At 39.3% G+C, this 18,103-nt stretch overlaps 1 protein-coding gene across 7 annotated transcripts in view; it reads left to right on the top strand.

Moving 5' to 3' along the window:
* Positions 1-8,305: 8,305 nt before the first annotated feature.
* The window catches only part of LOC117545423, a 29,671-nt gene continuing 19,873 nt past the window's right edge, over positions 8,306-18,103 (top strand). For 2 of the 7 annotated variants that reach the window (XR_004568830.1, XM_034215193.1), the window contains exons 1-5: positions 8,306-8,542; positions 9,244-9,321; positions 9,402-9,510; positions 9,664-9,752; positions 12,625-12,752. The gene's annotated coding sequence lies outside the window, so the exon portion shown is untranslated. Of the gene's footprint in view, positions 8,739-9,243; positions 9,322-9,401; positions 9,511-9,663; positions 9,753-12,624; positions 12,753-17,342; positions 17,363-18,103 lie in introns of those variants that run through there. The other 5 variants (XR_004568832.1, XM_034215196.1, XR_004568831.1 and 2 more) reach the window with 4 other exon arrangements.

Below are 18,103 nucleotides of genomic sequence, written 5' to 3'. Positions count from 1 at the left end.
TCCACTGGCACTCAACATCTGTGATGCTGATCTGCCACATGGCAAATATTGCCAATGCTGCAGCGTGGCTGCATTTGTACATCCCCCGTGCACAATCACAGACAGCGCTCTGCATCTCGCCATCGTCTCCCATGCAGATCTGTACAAATAAAGTAAGTACCATTTGTTAGCATGCTATAATAGATTGGAATGAGCAATAATACAAGGATGGTCCGGATCTGGGGGTGGGAGGGTTTATTTTTCCATAGTTTTGTCCTCTTGTCTGATTGTTGTTATTGTTTGTTTTTTCTGTATTGTTTGTAATTTGTGTTGTATTGGTTGTGATTGTACATTGTATTTTTCTAAATGTGTATGAATACATTTTTGAAAAACATTTGATCAACAAAAAAAAAGGATTTGGTCAGGATCTAGACTCAGTGTGTAGTTTATTAATTAATCAATGCTCTCTACATTAGGAAAACACATACCAGTGTACCAGAGGGAGTCACACACAGCTGTGCCTAGATAACCAAACAAATTGACAAGATAACCAAAATCCTTGAATCTACACACAGCAAATAAACTCAAATGACACAACGAGATGTAAAAGGAAATCACACAAACAGTATAATCGATATAAAACTGGCCGCTTCAATCTGAAGAGCAACTAAAACAAACACGGGAGTGTACCTTGTTCTTGTGAACACTAATGTTATCCACAGCATGCACAGAGACCACGAAGTTCTTAAGGAGAAAACTAGTTGCTAAAACAAAACACATTAGTGTACCTCAACCCTGTCTCCTAAAAATTACGTTCCCACAAAACTAAACTGAATTCTCAATTACATTTGGTCAGAAACGTATTTTCTCCCATGTTACGTTCGTTATGAACGTATCTCAAATACGTTTATTTTCTACATATCTTCTAGAAACATATATTCTCCCATGTTACGTTTATTATGAACGTATCTTAAATACGTTTATTTTCTACATATCTTTGCTTGCTTGCTTATAATAATGATAATAGTCATTTATAAATATAATTTTAGAGCACACATTTGAAATCAGTAGGCGAGGCTGTAATTTCGCCAGCTGTTACTCTCATGAGCGAGACAGAAAATAATAGTTTTAACATGCCAAAAAGCTGCTGTGTCGTTTATTGCACCTCAAATATTAAAACAAATCCAGAGTTACGTGTTTCTGTACTTCCTCTAAGAAGAAAGGACAGTAACAGAAGATCTCTGTGGCTTCAGGCTTGATCGCCGTTCAAATGACAGCGTTGGTTTCCCCAAAAGTGGGCGGGGCTGTAAAGTGACGTAGATTTTACTCTCATCTATTATTCAAAACCATTCTATTTATTCTAACGTAAATTACATGCCAGTATTTTATATTTTTATTTATTTGTTTTTATTTTAATTCGTATAATGTCGGACTTTTTTTTCCGTCTGTGAGGAAAATAAATGGGGCTCAGAGCCTCAAAATACTGAAATCTGTATTTTTTTAAATCTTTTTTTCCTTCTAATTTGTTATTATTTTCTAAATAACACACTGTTATTTACTCAACAATAACACACAATTATCCTTGTTTTTATTTATTTGTTTAATTCTATAATCTTGAGATTTTTAGCATGCTTTTTAGCCGTAAATAAAGTCACCGGAAACAGACGTAGGCCTATAAGGGACATTTCGAGCGATACACACCACAAACCCACTGAACAGATTTCCCAAGATCCTCAGCTTGAAGCTCGTTGATTGGATGTTTTAGCCGCAATGCATGTTGGGATATGATGTTAATGCGATATGATATCCGAAAACATTTAAAAAATATATAATAATACTTTATTCCGAGTGTTCTTGCTTTTCTCTTTGGAAGTCATCACATAACGGCATTGTAATACATGGTTCGGCTGCATTAAATATTACACATCTGCCGTAGTTCTTTATTTATAGAGCCCTGATGAGAAGACTTCTGGACAAACTTGAAGAACTGCATCTTGCATTTATTTTCACAAAATACATCTCCTTGCAGTATCAATAGTAATTCGGCTGACTTTTATATTTGATCCAATTGGTAGATAGGTTATATTTACACCATAACGGTGCACAGCTGATAGAAAAGGACATGTAGTTTTTAAAGATATTACTGATTTTCTTTGAATTAAAGAATGTAAATACTGAGTTGAGAGAATAGTCAGGGGATTTGGGTGATGGGAGACACATCTATGGAATCACAATTTCAATAGCTTACCATTAAATGACGGATATGCCTTTCTGTCTGTGATGTTTTACAAATCAGATATTAATGTGTAGAAGTAAAACATGAGAAATAGTATAGCAATATCCTGTAAAATTATGTAAAAACATGAATAAAACTACACATCTTCAGATGTTATACATGCATAAGTGTCCTACACTAATAATACAAAGTTATTATTAGTATGCTGTGTGTACCCATAGATGTGTACCTTGTGTGCACTGCCTAGTGGTTAAAGCACGTCATTGAATTATTTTTGTTGAATAATGTTATTTTTGTTGAATAATGTTATTTGATGAAAAAAATATTAAGAGTACATACTTTCATAGGGGGAAAGTAGAATGTGAATAATAGAAATATAGAATATAAAAAATCAAGAAGATACTGTAAGTGATCTCTACAATAAAACAGTTTAGTGCAGGATGTACAAAGATATTAATATGAGGATGTGCAAAACAGACAAACGAATTAACCTTACACATTAAAGAGTACTTTAGGTTAAGGTCTTCTTTCAAATAAGAAAAAAGCTTTGAGGGTATCTATCTACAGAAAAATATTAAGCCTGACAAAGTACTTAACGTCTAATATATTGCTTTCCTGATATATTATTTTAACTGATATTATACGCATTAATTATACTCTTATGTATGTAGATAGTATAAGAAATGTGCAGAATTTGACAGTTTAATGGTGGAGGTATACACACATATTGATAGATGTCGTAATGCACTGTTGAGGAACCTGTGACCCAAGTTTTTCATTCATTGCATAACTACACTAGTTGTGTGATATGTCAATAAACCTTAGAAAATCTTGAAAGGGATGTGCAAACATAGCAATTATATACAGTTTTTAATGAACTATTAGTAGAGAATAACGAATAATTCATATACTTTATAGAGATCTGCAGATAAATGTTTAGTCTTCTCAAGCACCAACTATCAAATATCTCTCCTGATTGTTGGCACTTGACAATCACCTTTCCCTGAATTTTACTCAGGTGTAACTAAAGTCTGATTTAAGGGTTGTTTATATTTCACATCATTAATCAGAATCTGCAAAGTAACTAAAATAAATGTAGTGGAGTAAAAATACCAGGTTAACCTCTGAATTGTAGTGGAGTAGAATTACAAAGTAACAATGAGCTGTCATGTGGGTATATATTAATGCTGCGCATTATGGATACAAGCGATTTTCACCCAATTAGTAATTACATGTTTTACATTTGTACACACCAATGTGTTTCCTATCGCCTAAACCTCCAGGGCTGTACACAGTTTAATACTGTCAACTTCTAATTTTGGGAAAAACGAAAACGTCTTTTAAAACTACAATTCCCAGTAGAGACGTGCCATAGAGAACATGTTGCGAAACACAATAGCCAGCATGTGTAGTTCTCGGGGGGCGTTCAAATCCAGTTTTGAATAGTCTGACGTGGTTTCGTTCCATTTCAAAGAGCTTGACGCTCGGCGTAACCTTGGTGCACTGCCACTCCAACATCCAATCCCAGAGTTTGAAGATTAATCACGGGGTTTGTCAACGGGATTTTAGTCCCAAACGATAGCTGGGGATTACGGGTAGTGTAGTGTCTTCGGCCATCCTAAACTGAATTTTTTTTCGGATATCATATCGCATTACAAGCACCACATCTGGCGTCACAGAATATTCTGTTACTGTCCTTTCTTCTTAGAGGAAGTACAGAAACACGTAACTCTGGATTTGTTTTAATGTTTGAGGTGCAATAAACAACACAGCAGCTTTTTGGCATGTTAAAACTATTATTTTCTGCCTCGCTCATGAGAGTAACAGCTGGCGAAATTACAGCCTCGCCTACTGATTTCAAATGTGTGCTCTAAAATGATATTTATAAATGACTATTATCATTATTATTAGCAAGACAATAAATGGTAAAGATATGTAGAAAATAAACGTATTTAAGATACGTTCATAAGAAACGTAACGTGGGAGAAAATATGTTTCTAGAAGATATGTAGAAAATAAACGTATTTGAGATACGTTCATAACGAACATAACGTGGGAGAAAATACGTTTCTGGCTAAACGTAATTGAGAATGCAGTTTAGTTCTGTGGGAACGTAATTTTTAGGAGACAGGGTTGTGTACCTTGTTAGCTAGCTGACATTAACGTTAAACATTGCACTCATATTACTCACCGAAGCCTTATAAAGCCGGTCCCCCTGCTCTTACAGAACCGACTAACTCCCCTTTCATGTATGTACAGCTCTCAACATGCCCTGACTTGTAGTGATTGTCACCTCGTTTTATACTTTTCGCCTCATTCTGAAAGAAACAGGTGAAATTTGCTAACGTGACGGCCATCTTTGTGATGGTGACGCGTATTGTGCGAGACCAGAGACCTGTAGTTCACTGAGCGGTTTCACACAAAAAAATTTGTAACTTCACAGTTTTACGACACATTTTTTTTTTTTTGACTTGCAAAATGTTCTTTTAAATTAACAAACATCATATGTGTCATTCGTGGCACAATTCAAAAGGGATCAAAAGTTAACTTTTCTCTCTCCATTGACTTCAATGTATAATTTTCCGCTTCCGGGTCCCATGGAGGCTCCCGGAAGGGGAGGGACTTCGCCTCTCTATTTGGAGCAGGCGGGAGTTGAACTCTGACATCACTGTCGAGCCGTTAGTGGCCGACTCCGCCTACTAAGGGCTTCTCCGCAACTCTGCAGAATCCTATGGGTGACGTCACGGACCCTACGTCCATTTATATATACAGTCTATGCAAAAAACCGAAGCCTCATCCCAATACCCCTCCTCGACTCCTCTCTTCCCCTCCTCCGGGACTTGACCCGGAAATCGATCAAGACACGCCATGTTGAAGGACGTCCCAATAGCTGAAATGCACATGGAGGAGTCGAGGAGGGGTGCGGGAGGAGACGAAAGGGAGGATACACGCGAGCAGACTACGCGGAAGTGTTTTCACTACTCGCGTATAAAAGCCCCGCCCCCACCTTCACAGCTGGTCGATTTCAACAAAGGAAAACCGACAACTGGAAGATGAGTGGAAAAGCGTCACATAAATGTATAAGTGCTCACAGCTCCGTGGGAATTATTATGTGCAATTCATTTCTAAAAGGCTTTCACAATACTATAATTATATTTGTATTTAAATGTAGGCTACATTTTACACCAAAACGGAACACAAAAGCAGGACCAACCATCATACATTGAATTCCTTGACTAACAAGAGAAAGATTCATTCATTTAAATAAATATTTAACAACAAATGGGCCGGTTCTAAGGGGTTATTCAGTTAAGCCCGATGAGAGGGGATACAGCTGTGCACGTCATCATTAACAGACGTCGTTTAAAAGTGACGTTTGAGTGAACGAGGACATCCCAATTAATACCTGAGGACTCCTCTGTCCTCGCGTCACCTCAGAGGCTTCTCAATTCTTACATTTCCCCTCCTCCACTCCCCTCCTCGATTCCCCTCCTCGAAACTTAGTCCCGCCACAGGAGATGCGAGCGGAGGAGGGGAACCGAGGAGAGAGGAGGGGAAGCAGCAGACGTTTAAAGAAATGAGAACTCCTCTCCTCTGAGCGGTCATTTTAAAGAGACGTCCATTCATTATTACGTGGCAACAGCTGCATCAGCTGTCGAGTGTTTTGTCACAGGGCTGTATTTTATAATATCTGTTAGATCAGCTGAACATTGTTCCCCCACATATTTACTTTGAATTCATTGAGAGTGCGGACACACACACACAAATATATTTATATAAATATATACAATTTAAAGTATGAGAGCACTCTCATAATAACGTAACACAATCAGAGACTGTATATATCCCCCCCCCCTCTCTCTCTCTGGTCGCTGAAATGGGGAATTGAAATGACGGGCCAAAAGTTGTATTTACAAGTATTACAAGTAAGCAGAGGACACCAAACCAACTGAGACTCGTCTGATCCGCCGCATCTACGCACTGTACAACCAGACCCGGCGCCAGAACAAATCTAAAGGGAGGGCATATGATTTTCATGGGAGGGCACACAAAACCGTCACGTGCTGCGGGCCTGCGGCACAATATATATCAAACAGCAAGACCAACAGCATTGCGTAAAGACGCACACTTATCGCAAACATACACAAATAAAGGGCAACATAGCAACCACTTTGAAACATTGTGTGCGTGGCAGCACAGATACTGGTAAATCACGAGCAAGGCACACTGGTTACGGATGGCAGCTTCCTCATCGCTGCACTCGGAGAGAAATAGTAGAGACGGAGACGATGAACTGCTTAGCCCGCCTTGGGCATGGTTTATGTTCCTATGCACTGCACTCGGACATGCTGTGGAGTGAATCGAGTCACCTCTGAGAGGGAGTTGGTTGACAGCTAAAAAAGCTATAATATCAACGACAGCTGACACTTAATAACGGCTCCGTGCCAGCTGATCTGCACCAAAGTACTAATTTCCTTATTTGTTTCCTTGCGTATCTGTCTCTCTCTCCACAAACTCACATGAAATGTGTTCTTTTGATGCGGCATGCCTAAGCAGTCTTTTATCAGTCTGTAATGCATGTTTCCAGTCGCAAAAACCTTTGACAGTAAAAGCCGCATCAGATGAAGACGTATTGACTTTAACTGTCTACAGGGGAAACAAAAGGCTGCGTCTGCTTTGAACGAATATTCAAGCCATGGTCTGTTGTGTACCATGCAGCGGCAAAAGTGCGCTTCTTTCCTGAAAACAATCTCCCTGGATAACGATCCAGTTTCACCTGGTTGGGTTTATTAACCCCAAGATCATCGCTAACTCAGCCCCTGGGTTTGCCGAGGTCAAGCTTGTGACATTAAGGCGTGCTGCTGCAACGGCAGGTGCAGGGTCGCCAGCAGCACCATCGGCTGCAGTTCTTTCATCGCTATTTCGTTTTAATACATCCTTAGACCTTTTAAGCCAATTTCTGATGTCCATTTTGCAATTCAAACAGAAATGGGAGTCTACAGAATGCACAATAAACAAATCCAGAATAGGCGGCAGAGTGGGACGCTGTGATTGGTCTAAATGGGGACGAATCACAAATCACAACAGACACATGCATTTATTTGACGTAGCCTGCGATTTTTGTTTTGTTCTGACATCACATACATCGTAGCATAAAAGTTCACAGTTTATTTATAATTAAAAAACTAAAATATATATATATATATTTTTTTATAAATAATAAAAAACGTGTTTATTGGGGGAGGGCAGGAATGTCAAATGGGAGGGCCTGGCCTGGCCCTCCCACGGCGCCGGGTATGTGTACAACACACACCTACACACTGTAGGCTACCACACACACACCTACAGCTCCTAAAGCATAATCAGGCTACAGCCGTTGTGTATTTTATTATGTGAAGCACTAAATGGTTTTAGAAAAATATCGACTCTTTGTTTGTAGATATCTACTAAACTAAAGCAAATAAATAGAGTAGGCCTGTTATGCTGAGTGATATATTATACACACTGCTCTGCTTTCTGCACGGACCTCACAGATGTTCTCTCTGGAAACATCGTGACGCGATGAAAGCAGTTTCTAAAATAATATCCAGGGGATGCATGCAGAGCTGTCATTGGCTGAGATAAGTCCAGCCGTGCGTCACGCCGCCCTCCACCGTTCCCGGAAATGCATCCGCGGAAGAACCATCAGTGTCTCCTCAGTTATAGCTCCTCCAGAGAGCCTCCTCGATGCTCGATGCTCGGTCCTCGGTGTGCATTTAGAGAAATTAGATGTCCTTCAAAATGGCGCGCTGAAATTCATTTCCGGGTCACTACCGGAGGACCGAGGAGTCGAGGAGGGGAAATTTGAAACTCGTGTCTCTTGCTCGCATCTTACGGAGGCGGAGCTAAGACGCAAGGAAGGGAAGCGAGTGAGGGAAAGGAGGAGTCGAGGAGGGGTATTGGGATGAGGCTCGAGAGAAGAAGAAGAAGAAGAAGAAGAAGAAGAAGAAGAAGAAGAAGAAGAAGAAGAAGAAGAAGAAGAAGAAGAAGAAGAAGAAGAAGAAGAAGAAGAAGAAGAAGAAGAAGAAGAAGAAGAAGAAGAAGAAGAAGAAGAAGAAGAAGAAGAAGAAGAAGAAGAAGCCGACTCCGAGCTGTCCGACTTCAGGCGAGCTTTTTGAGACCTCCCCCGGCTGCTATCGGCTATTCTCGTCTACTTTCGAGGCGAGCCGCAACTCGTCTCAAACAAGCCTAAAATCAGTTGAACGTTTCTGTGACTCCGCCCAGCTGCTGCTCTTCTGAGAGGCACAGCTCTATCTACTGGGAAACGCGCTAAAAGTCCTTCTGGAGGTAAGCAACACTACACAATTTCACCAAGTCTGAGAGTAAAAGCTTTCTCGAAGGTTCGTTTTGCTTTCTTACAACGTTAATGTTAACTTAACCTTACGTTTGCTAGGAGGCTAGCTGTCTTAGCTAACAACAGTTTGAAGCTAACGTTTTCTGCAGTTTGTGTTTCCCCTGAAAAACGTGATGTAGTTATTTAAGGGTAAGTTAACTTAACTTTATCTTACAAGTTGAGAGAGTTACGTTTAGTTTAAAATCGTCAATGTAATGCCATTAGAGGTGTTGTGTTGAACATGAAGTTAGCTAACTGTAGCTCTCTACCAAAGGTTAGCATGTTAAGCTGTACTTTCTGTGGCAGCTAGCTTAATACAAAGAGGGTTTTTGTGCTTCATTGTAAACTTTTCTTACAAATGTGTGTTAATCTACCTGGAATTGTCGGGACAGTTTGTTTCTACTCAATGATACAGACCATTGTTGAGGAGATGCAAAACATACTGTAAATGAGTTGGGTCCGACATATACTTTGAGTAATGTTACTTTGCTGCTAAAAAAATGAAACATTATCAGATGAGGACATCACCAAAGTGTGTGAGTCTGTCGGGATTTGATCTGTTCTTTGCATGTCTACAGGGCCTATGTACACACTGCTCTGGTATTAATTAAAAATATAATTGTAAAATGTAAGTCTCGCTCTTGTCATCATTCAGGCTTTGCATTTGAACTCCTATGACTGGTTGCGGACTTGAAGGGAACGACTTCCTGACCTTCCTCACATCCAGGAAAAGGTGAGATTCTAATCCATTTCAATGCCATAAGCAAGTTATTGTTTTGAACTTTTTTAATATGAATTTTTGGGGAATTTCAGTTTTATTGGACAGTAGAGATCTACTGGAAACAGTGGAGAGGGAGGAGATGATATGCAGCAAAAGGCCGAGCCGGATGGTTGCTGCTCCATGTGGAACGTGTTCTATCAGGTAAAGCACTTTGGTACCCAGTTATTTATGGTATTGAGTTTGAATTTAGCCTTTGGAATGTAATTTCCAACTGTGCATTGTAAAGACTGAAAAAACAGGCTCAGGTTAAAGCTTGTCCTCCTGTCTTCTCTTATTTTCTTATCTTTCTTTCAGGTTCAACATCTACCAATGGTTGTACATGACACCACCTCTTTGCTGTCCTACTAGACAACCCTCCTGATCAGAGCCTTTCCTAAATAGTGGTAAGTTGTTTTACAGTTCAGTGTACGTTAATTTAGCAATTAATGCCTTACTGCTGTTGAATAAACCCTATATATATATATATATATATATATATATATATATATATATATATATATATATATACATCCATCAGCAATCAATAAAACAAATCGTACAACACAAAATAGAAGAAATCTGGACCTATTTATTTTTATACCACAGCATCTATTGGGACTGCTCATTGATGTCATCAAGAGCCATTGATGCGGCTTTCACACCAGCGCTTTTCCCTTTCTAGCTCAGAGCGGGAGCTTTTCTGGTTCAGCTCCGGTTTCCCTTTTCAGGGTGTCCGCAGGGTCTTAAAAAGTATTAAAAGTTGATAAATCAATTTAGCGAAAATTAAGGCTATTAAAGTATTCAAAAGTATTAAACGGCATTTTCCAAGATATTAAGAAGGTCCACAGCAACGACAACATGAAACACCCTTTAATTTACTGAAACAACATGTCGGGAAACCCCCTCAAGGTGGCCCCATGCATAGCGTGCCATAAAATGCTGCTTCTTATTTTAAGTTTCGCTGCCTTGCTCCGCTCTGTGGGGGGGGGGGGGTTGGGGTTATCTGCTGGTGGACTACCTGAGAGATGTACAGCAGGAGAACACGCCGTCCACCGCGGAGAATAAACAGAAGGGCAACCATGCTCCGGGGTCTTCTTCGCTGCTTTTGGTGTATTTTGTGGCGGCAGCAGCGCCACTTACAGGCCTGGCATATGTACTACAGCGTTTCCAGCATTTCCAGCGGTCTAGTGTGAACGGACACGTTAATGAATCGAATGCGTGTGAACGGAATACTTTTTTGCGTTTGCGTATGCGTTTTACTGTATGCGTCCTCGTGGGGCCGGGGTCTAAGCCAAACTATATCCGGTCACAGAGATCTGCTATTTTAAAGTAAGGTACATATCGACCCTAAATATAGTCTATATTAAGAACGAGAAAAGTCTTAACATATATATCGTTTTTTGTAAACATATGACAAATGTGTGAGGGTGACGTCAGAGCATCGTCCTATGTGCCGGGCTTACGGCCCGTCTACACTACAGGCATCGAAAAATGCTTTCAATGCTTCGCCCATTCATTTGAATGGGGTGACGTAGAAAATTTTTAAACTTTGCCGAACTGCATTGTGGGGAGCATGGCATGGCTTTGCAAGCATCACGAGCATCTATCGGCATCAAAAGTTGAACAATGTTCAACTTTTGAGGCTCGATGCTTGGCATCAGCCAATCAAATCCCGCGTATGCAAATCTGACAGTACAAGCGCTAGCCAATCAAACCGTGTGTATGCTGGGAGAGACTACGCAGGTCATTTCCTCATATTCAAAAAAATGGAGGGAAAATTCATTATAGCGGTAGTGAATCACCCGGTGCTGTATGATCAGTCTCTGTTCATCTACCGGGATACAAACCGGAGGAGCGAGGCATGGAGGGAGGTGGCAGAGACAGTGGATGGAACTGGTAGGTTTTCGCCTGTTTGGGGATTTTATATCCAGTTTACTTCGTTTTAACATTGCTATTGCTTTGTATGCCGGGGCGGGCGGGAGATTCCTGATTGGTTGTTGGTCGCCTTGGGCGTGAGAAATCACCAAGCCTCAGACACGCCCAGCTTCAAGATTTTTTGATGCCTGTAGTGTAGACGGCCCGTTAGCCCCGGACAGCCCCAGCCCAATTTAACCCCTGGGTATTTGTGAGGGAGCTCCTATATGGCATTACCCCGCTGAAGCTCACCAAAGTTTAATATAGTTCAAAGTTTTGTCAATTGTTTTGTTTATTGGTCAAATACTGGTTTCTAATGGTTTCTAAGGAGTTTTACTGGAATGAAAGAGCACAGAGTACAGAAGCAACAAAGCAGCATACTGCATTAAACCTGACCTTCACAGAGAGGTTGAAGTTCATGTGGAGAGGAGGCTTCAGTAGTCTGTCTGCACTCTGTTTAGTTGTGCTATCTTACAATCAATATAGTAAATGTGAGGTAAAGTGTGTCGCCAATGTAACCGGTTAGAACTCGAAGTTGCGATGAGGTCTTAAAATGTATGGAAAGGGTCTTAAAAAAGGTCTTAAAAGGTATTACATTTGACTTCAGGATTCCTGCATATACCCTGCTTTCCTGCTCCTGCTCTGTTCACACCGCCCAGAGCTGCCGCTGCTGCGTCATGACGTCACCGTTTACGTGCCTGCTTTATTAAATCCAAACCACGCGGAAATCCCTCACATCGACAACAACAACAATGGCCGATTGTATTGAAGCGCTGTTCGCTTTGGCTATCCTCTTACGAAACGATATGGAAGGCATCGGACGACTTTACAAGGGACGACTTTACTTGGAACTTTACAAACATCACATGCGAAATGCAAGACTTCTTTGTGGTCTTCAGCATCTACCTGCCCCCGCCTCGACGTAAGAGAGACGTAAGCGACGCCGCCTCTTAGCTCCGAAGCTCTTGCCTCTAGACCGACAATTTTTTGGAGCTGGAAGTGAACCGGATTCCGGAGCTAAGAGGCGGCGCCTCTGCGGTGTGAACAGGAAAAAACTGTACTTTTCAGGCTCCAGCTCCGAGCCGGAGCTAAAAACGCGTTGGTGTGATAGGGGCATGAGTCTACCTTTTGTAGTCGGCCTCTCAGAATGTTTATCATTTCTTTGTCTCTTAACTTTCCTATAATCATTTGTTTTTTTATTGTTGGTCTTGTTTTGTTCTTTATTTTTATTGTGAGAATCACTTTGCAATTGTGTAAGTGCTATATAAATAGTTATACTAATATTATTGTTGTTACCATCATTACTATTATTAATAATGTCTTCTTTGTTTTCTTTATTTATCGCTATTTACGGCGACATAGCCAGAAAGGCTCGCTTCATGAAAAAACAGAAGAAAATTCAGAACACCTGGACAACAAGTACTGGTCATCAGAAACATGGAGGATCTGGATAAATACCAATAATCTTCATGTTCTGGACCACACATAAGGTAACAAGCACTTACACACAACCATGACTCACACTGAATGGAGGCAATCATCTTCAGTAGGGGAACATTTTAATATGTCTCAGATGATCAAGGAACAAGACCAACTGTTGCTAAAAACATTTGAATACACTGACTATAAAACAAAAGATCTGGATTATGAAATAGACCCAGACAATAATTTCTTCTCTTCTATCATCAACAACTGCTGTTATTACACTGATCAACAGTACAACCAGAGCATATCATCAGAGGGCAAGCTATCTATTATTCACTTCAACAGCAGAAGCATGTATGCAAACTTTAACCTCATCAAGGAATATTTAAATCAGTTTCAACAAACATTTAGCATCATTGCCATATCTGAAACTTGGATCACGGAGGACAAAGGCATAGACTTTGAGCTGGAGGCTATGAACTCAGATACATAAATAGACAAATCAAGGGTGGAGGAGGAGTAGCCTTGTATGTGGACAATACTTTACAATTTAAGGTGATGAATTATATGTCAACAGTGATTGATAATGTATTGGAATTAGGGCTGTCAGTCGATTAAAATATTTAATCGCGATTAATCGCATGATTGTCCATAGTTAATCGCGATTAATCGCAAATTAATCGCACATTTTTTAACTGTTCTAAATGTTCCTTAGAGGAATATTTTTCAAGTTTTTAATACTCTTATCAACATATGAGTGGACAAATATGCTTTATGCAAATGTTTATTATCATTTGAACAATGACTTTTTATTAAACACAACAACCTCTGAACATTACAAATATTCGCATCAATTCAATCTGAAACCTCTCTCATACAATACAAAGTGTGTGTGTGTTAACGCGTTAACTTGACAGCCCTAATTGAAATGTATTACGATTGAAATCTGCAAAGAAAAAACGAAAAATGTAATCATCAGTTGTGTATATATAAAGCACCCGGCTCTAGTATTGAGATTTTCAAGGACTGGATGGAGGAAATATTCTCAAAAGTGATTCATAAAACAGTTTTCATTTGTGGTGACTTCAATATTGACCTTCTAAATCCAAATAATCACAGCATGACAGAAGAATTTATCAACACAATGTACAGTATGAGTTTATATCCAACAATTATTAGACTCAGCAGAATCACATCGCACTGTGCTACTCTCATAGACAATACATTCACAAATGACATAGAAAACAATACAGTAAGTGGACTCTTAATAAATGATATAAGTGACCACCGACCAGTATTTGCAGTTTATGACAGAAACTACAGTAATAACATGCCGGACAATGCTATTCAATACAGACGAGTTAGATCAGAGGAAGCAATGAACGCTTTAAAAAATGCTTTACTGGCACAAAGATGGGACGATTTATACAAAGAAAACAATATTGACAGTGCATATGATCAATTTCTGAGAATTTGTTTATCATTATATAATACATACTGCCCAATTGTCAAATACAGTAGAAAAATGAAATATGTAGAATGTCCATGGATCACAAGGGGTTTACAAAATGCCTGTAAAAAGAAAAATTCATTGTATAGAGATTTCATGCGAAATAAAACAAAAGAGACAGAGATTAGATATAAAAAATATAAAAATAAATTAACAATTATAAGGACCTGCAAAAGTGAATACTATCGGAAAATACTAGACAAAAATAAAAACAACATTAAAGGAATATGGAGCATACTGAATAGTATTATAAAAAATGGGTCTAGAAAAAGGAGTTATCCCACATACTTGATTGACAAGGATAAGGAAGAGGAAAATATGGCTGTTGTATCCAACAGTTTCAATGATTTCTTTGTAAATGTTGGACCTGAATTAGCAGGCAAAATCCCTGATGGAGGAACATCAGAAAAAAAGCTTTCTCAATGTTCCTCACAGCAGTGGATGAAAGGGAAGTAGTTGATATTGTAACGAAATGTAAAAACAAAAAATCTACCGATTGTGATGACATTGACATGACTGTATTAAAAAAGGTTATAGATGTTATTTCAAAACCATTCACACACATATGTAACTTATCATTCCAAACTGGTGCATTTCCTAACAAAATGAAAATAGCAAAAGTCATACCTTTGTTCAAAGCTGGGAACAAACATCACTTCACAAACTATAGACCTGTCTCACTTCTACCACAATTCTCAAAAATTCTTGAAAAGCTTTTCAATAACAGACTGGACAATTTCATAGAAAAACACAAACTTCTCACCGAAAGTCAATACGGATTCAGAGCCAATAGATCAACATGGATGGCTTTAATAGACTCACTTGAAGAAATTACTAGCTCAATTGACCAAAAGAAACATGCCATTGGAATATTCATTGACCTAAAAAAAGCATTTGACACAATTAATCATGACATATTAATAAAGAAACTGGAACGTTATGGAATCAGGGGTGTAGTTTTGGAATGGGTAAGGAGTTATTTAACCAACAGGCAACAGTTTGTGAAGCTGGGAGAGTGTTGTTCTTCATATTTGGACATTACATGCGGTGTCCCCCAGGGGTCAGTATTGGGGCCGATACTATTTATTATGTATATTAATGAAATATGCAATGTATCGACAGTACTCAAGTTTGTTTTGTTTGCTGATGACACTAATATATTTTGTTCTGGCGACAATGTACAGCTACTATTGGAAGAGATCACAGCTGAAATATGCAAACTAAAGTTATGGCTAAACAGTAATAAGTTATCATTAAACTTGAATAAAACAACATTAATCATATTTGGAAATAGCAATACACTAGCATCCATTAAGATAGATGGGATTTTCATTGAGAGAGTTAAAGAACATCAATTCCTTGGAATCACAATTGATGAGAAACTGAGCTGGAAACCACACCACACATACAACATATTCATTCCAAAGTCTCAAGAAGTATTGCAATATTAAACAAGGCAAAACAGATTCTTGATCAAAATTCCCTCTACATTCTTTACTGTTCATTGGTGTTACATTATTTAAGTTACTGTGCAGAGGTTTGGGGCAGTAATTATAAAACTACAACACAATCCCTATTTATTCTACAAAAAAGAGCAATAAGACTTATTAAAAATGTCGGCTATAGGGATCATACAAACCAGGGCTCGACATTAAGGACTGCCCGATGGCCCGGGGCCATCTAGTATTTAGCTCGGGCAATGAAGCCTCACCTGCTGGTTGCCCGATCGGGCAATCTATTATGCCAGTATCATGCAGCTCGCGGATCCAGTAATGAGAGACCCGACAGTAAAACTAAACTTATCTATAACTAGTGTAGGTAGTTTGAGAGGTAATTAAAATAGCTACGTGTGATATTCTAAACTAAAGTGTGTGTTTTGTCCGCTCACCGCTGCATGTGATCATGCAGAGCTGCGTGTCGACTCGTCAGCAGCAGCTGATCTCTCTCTCCCGTCAGATTAGACTTCACTCGCGTTTATGTCCATATCGATCAGATCCAGCTAGTTCTAGCTAATGATATGACTACCTGCTTATTAAAAGACACCTAAACAATAAGTGTCGCTATGCAACCGGATGAGGCCACAAAGTATAGCGCAGCATTATGCATTTGTTTACATGCCCACCGGAACCCCGAGGCATTACCAACAGATCAACGCACAATCAACCCATACAGGACATCTCTTTCTCCACATTAAGTGTTAGACATTAGAATTGACTATTCTTGTCTGTCACATACTCTTCTTGTCTGTCACATAAGTGGCGCAACTGAAGCGGTATTGCGCTAAAGGGAAATTATTTTGACCGAAGATATTTAGATTTGCCGGCTAACGGGAACTCTGACGTCGCCATTTTGTGTGCTTCGCGGATGCGCTCGGCTCCTCTCGACTGCTGCTCGGGTCTGCTCGGTCAGCTTCCGGATGAGGAGGCATTCGTTCGACCAATTTAGATAACATTACAAACATTTTTAACAGGGGCCATAATAGTGTAAATAATGTTTGTTTTGGCAGTTATAACTGAATGTAATGTTTTCTACTTTTTTTACATCTGGGAAGGTATTTGCCTTCATCAGATGGAAAGTGTCTTGACCAACAACTTAAGTATTTCTTAAAGCTATGCAGGGCATGCAAGCGAGCAAACACAAACAAGAACAAACAAACAAGTGAAATTAAAAATAAAATTGAAATTGTACAATATAATATTGTGGTGGTTCATCTTATAATTCAGTCTAGAGAATGCACCAGACAGCATCTAAGACCTGTAACAATCTAAATGTTCTAGGGGGAGGCCCCCCAAACCCTTTGTGCGTCATTTTGTCCGCGCGCATTTTTCAGGGCAATCTCTATTGGGCTCAGGGCCATCTGTAAATTAGCTTAGATGGCCCACAGGGCCATCTCCCAAAATCCTTAATGTCATGCACTGCAAACCCATTATTCTTAGAGCTAAAATGATTAAAACTGTCAGATCTTGTTGAATTCCAAATTGCACAAATCATGTTTAAGGCAAAAAACTTTCAATTACCTGGGAATATTCAGATATTGTTCAATGAAAGACAAGGGAATTATTATTTACGTGGTTCATTTATATTCACTAATGTTATGGTGCGCACAACAAAGAGAAGTTTTTGTGTTTCTGTTTGTGGAGTGAAGATCTGGAACAATTTGAGTGAGGAGCTAAAGGGATGTCCAAACATCAAACTATTCAAAAAGAGGTATAAAGACACAATTCTCACAAGGTGCAGGGATGAAACTGCTAAACCATAACTGTTTCTATTCTTGTTTTGTATTCTATTTATGAATTTGTGTTTGTATGAATTTGTGTATGTACCAGGGTTTCCGCTAGGATTTTTTCTCGCCGGTCAAATGTCCGGACAGAATTTATTTTACCGGACAAATTTGAAACTTACCGGTCATGTTTCAATAATAATAATAAGAATTGTGTAGCAGAGTTTCCGTTAGCAGGTAATTACCGGATTAGGACCGGATATGCTGATGTTTAAAACTCAGTTAATGGGAGTCATTTTTATATTGCTTCAGTTTATAATCGTAACAGATCGGAAAAATTCAGATTCATTTTTCAATAAATGATTCCACAAACAACATAATTATTACATTCAAATAAACTACTTTTAGTAGATGAAGTACATTATTCAAAAGTTTACATTAACTTTGAATAATAACACGGGAGAAACGGATCCTCTCTTTTCCTCTCTCCCTCCCTCTCTCTCCTGACAGCCCGTCAGTTTCTCATGCAGCTCACTAAACAGTGGACGGGGCTTCAGGTGATTATGCAGCAGCTGATCTGATCTCTCTCTCGTGTCCGGTTACACTTCACTCGCGTTTATGTCCATATCGATCAGATCCAGCTCTCCTGATCGGCCTTTATAGAGAGCACAGATCAAATTATTAAG

This window comes from Gymnodraco acuticeps, unplaced genomic scaffold, assembly GCF_902827175.1.
Source record: "Gymnodraco acuticeps unplaced genomic scaffold, fGymAcu1.1, whole genome shotgun sequence".
NCBI classification, from domain to species: Eukaryota; Metazoa; Chordata; class Actinopteri; order Perciformes; family Bathydraconidae; genus Gymnodraco; species Gymnodraco acuticeps.
This window is presented reverse-complemented; position numbering and strand designations above follow the sequence as displayed.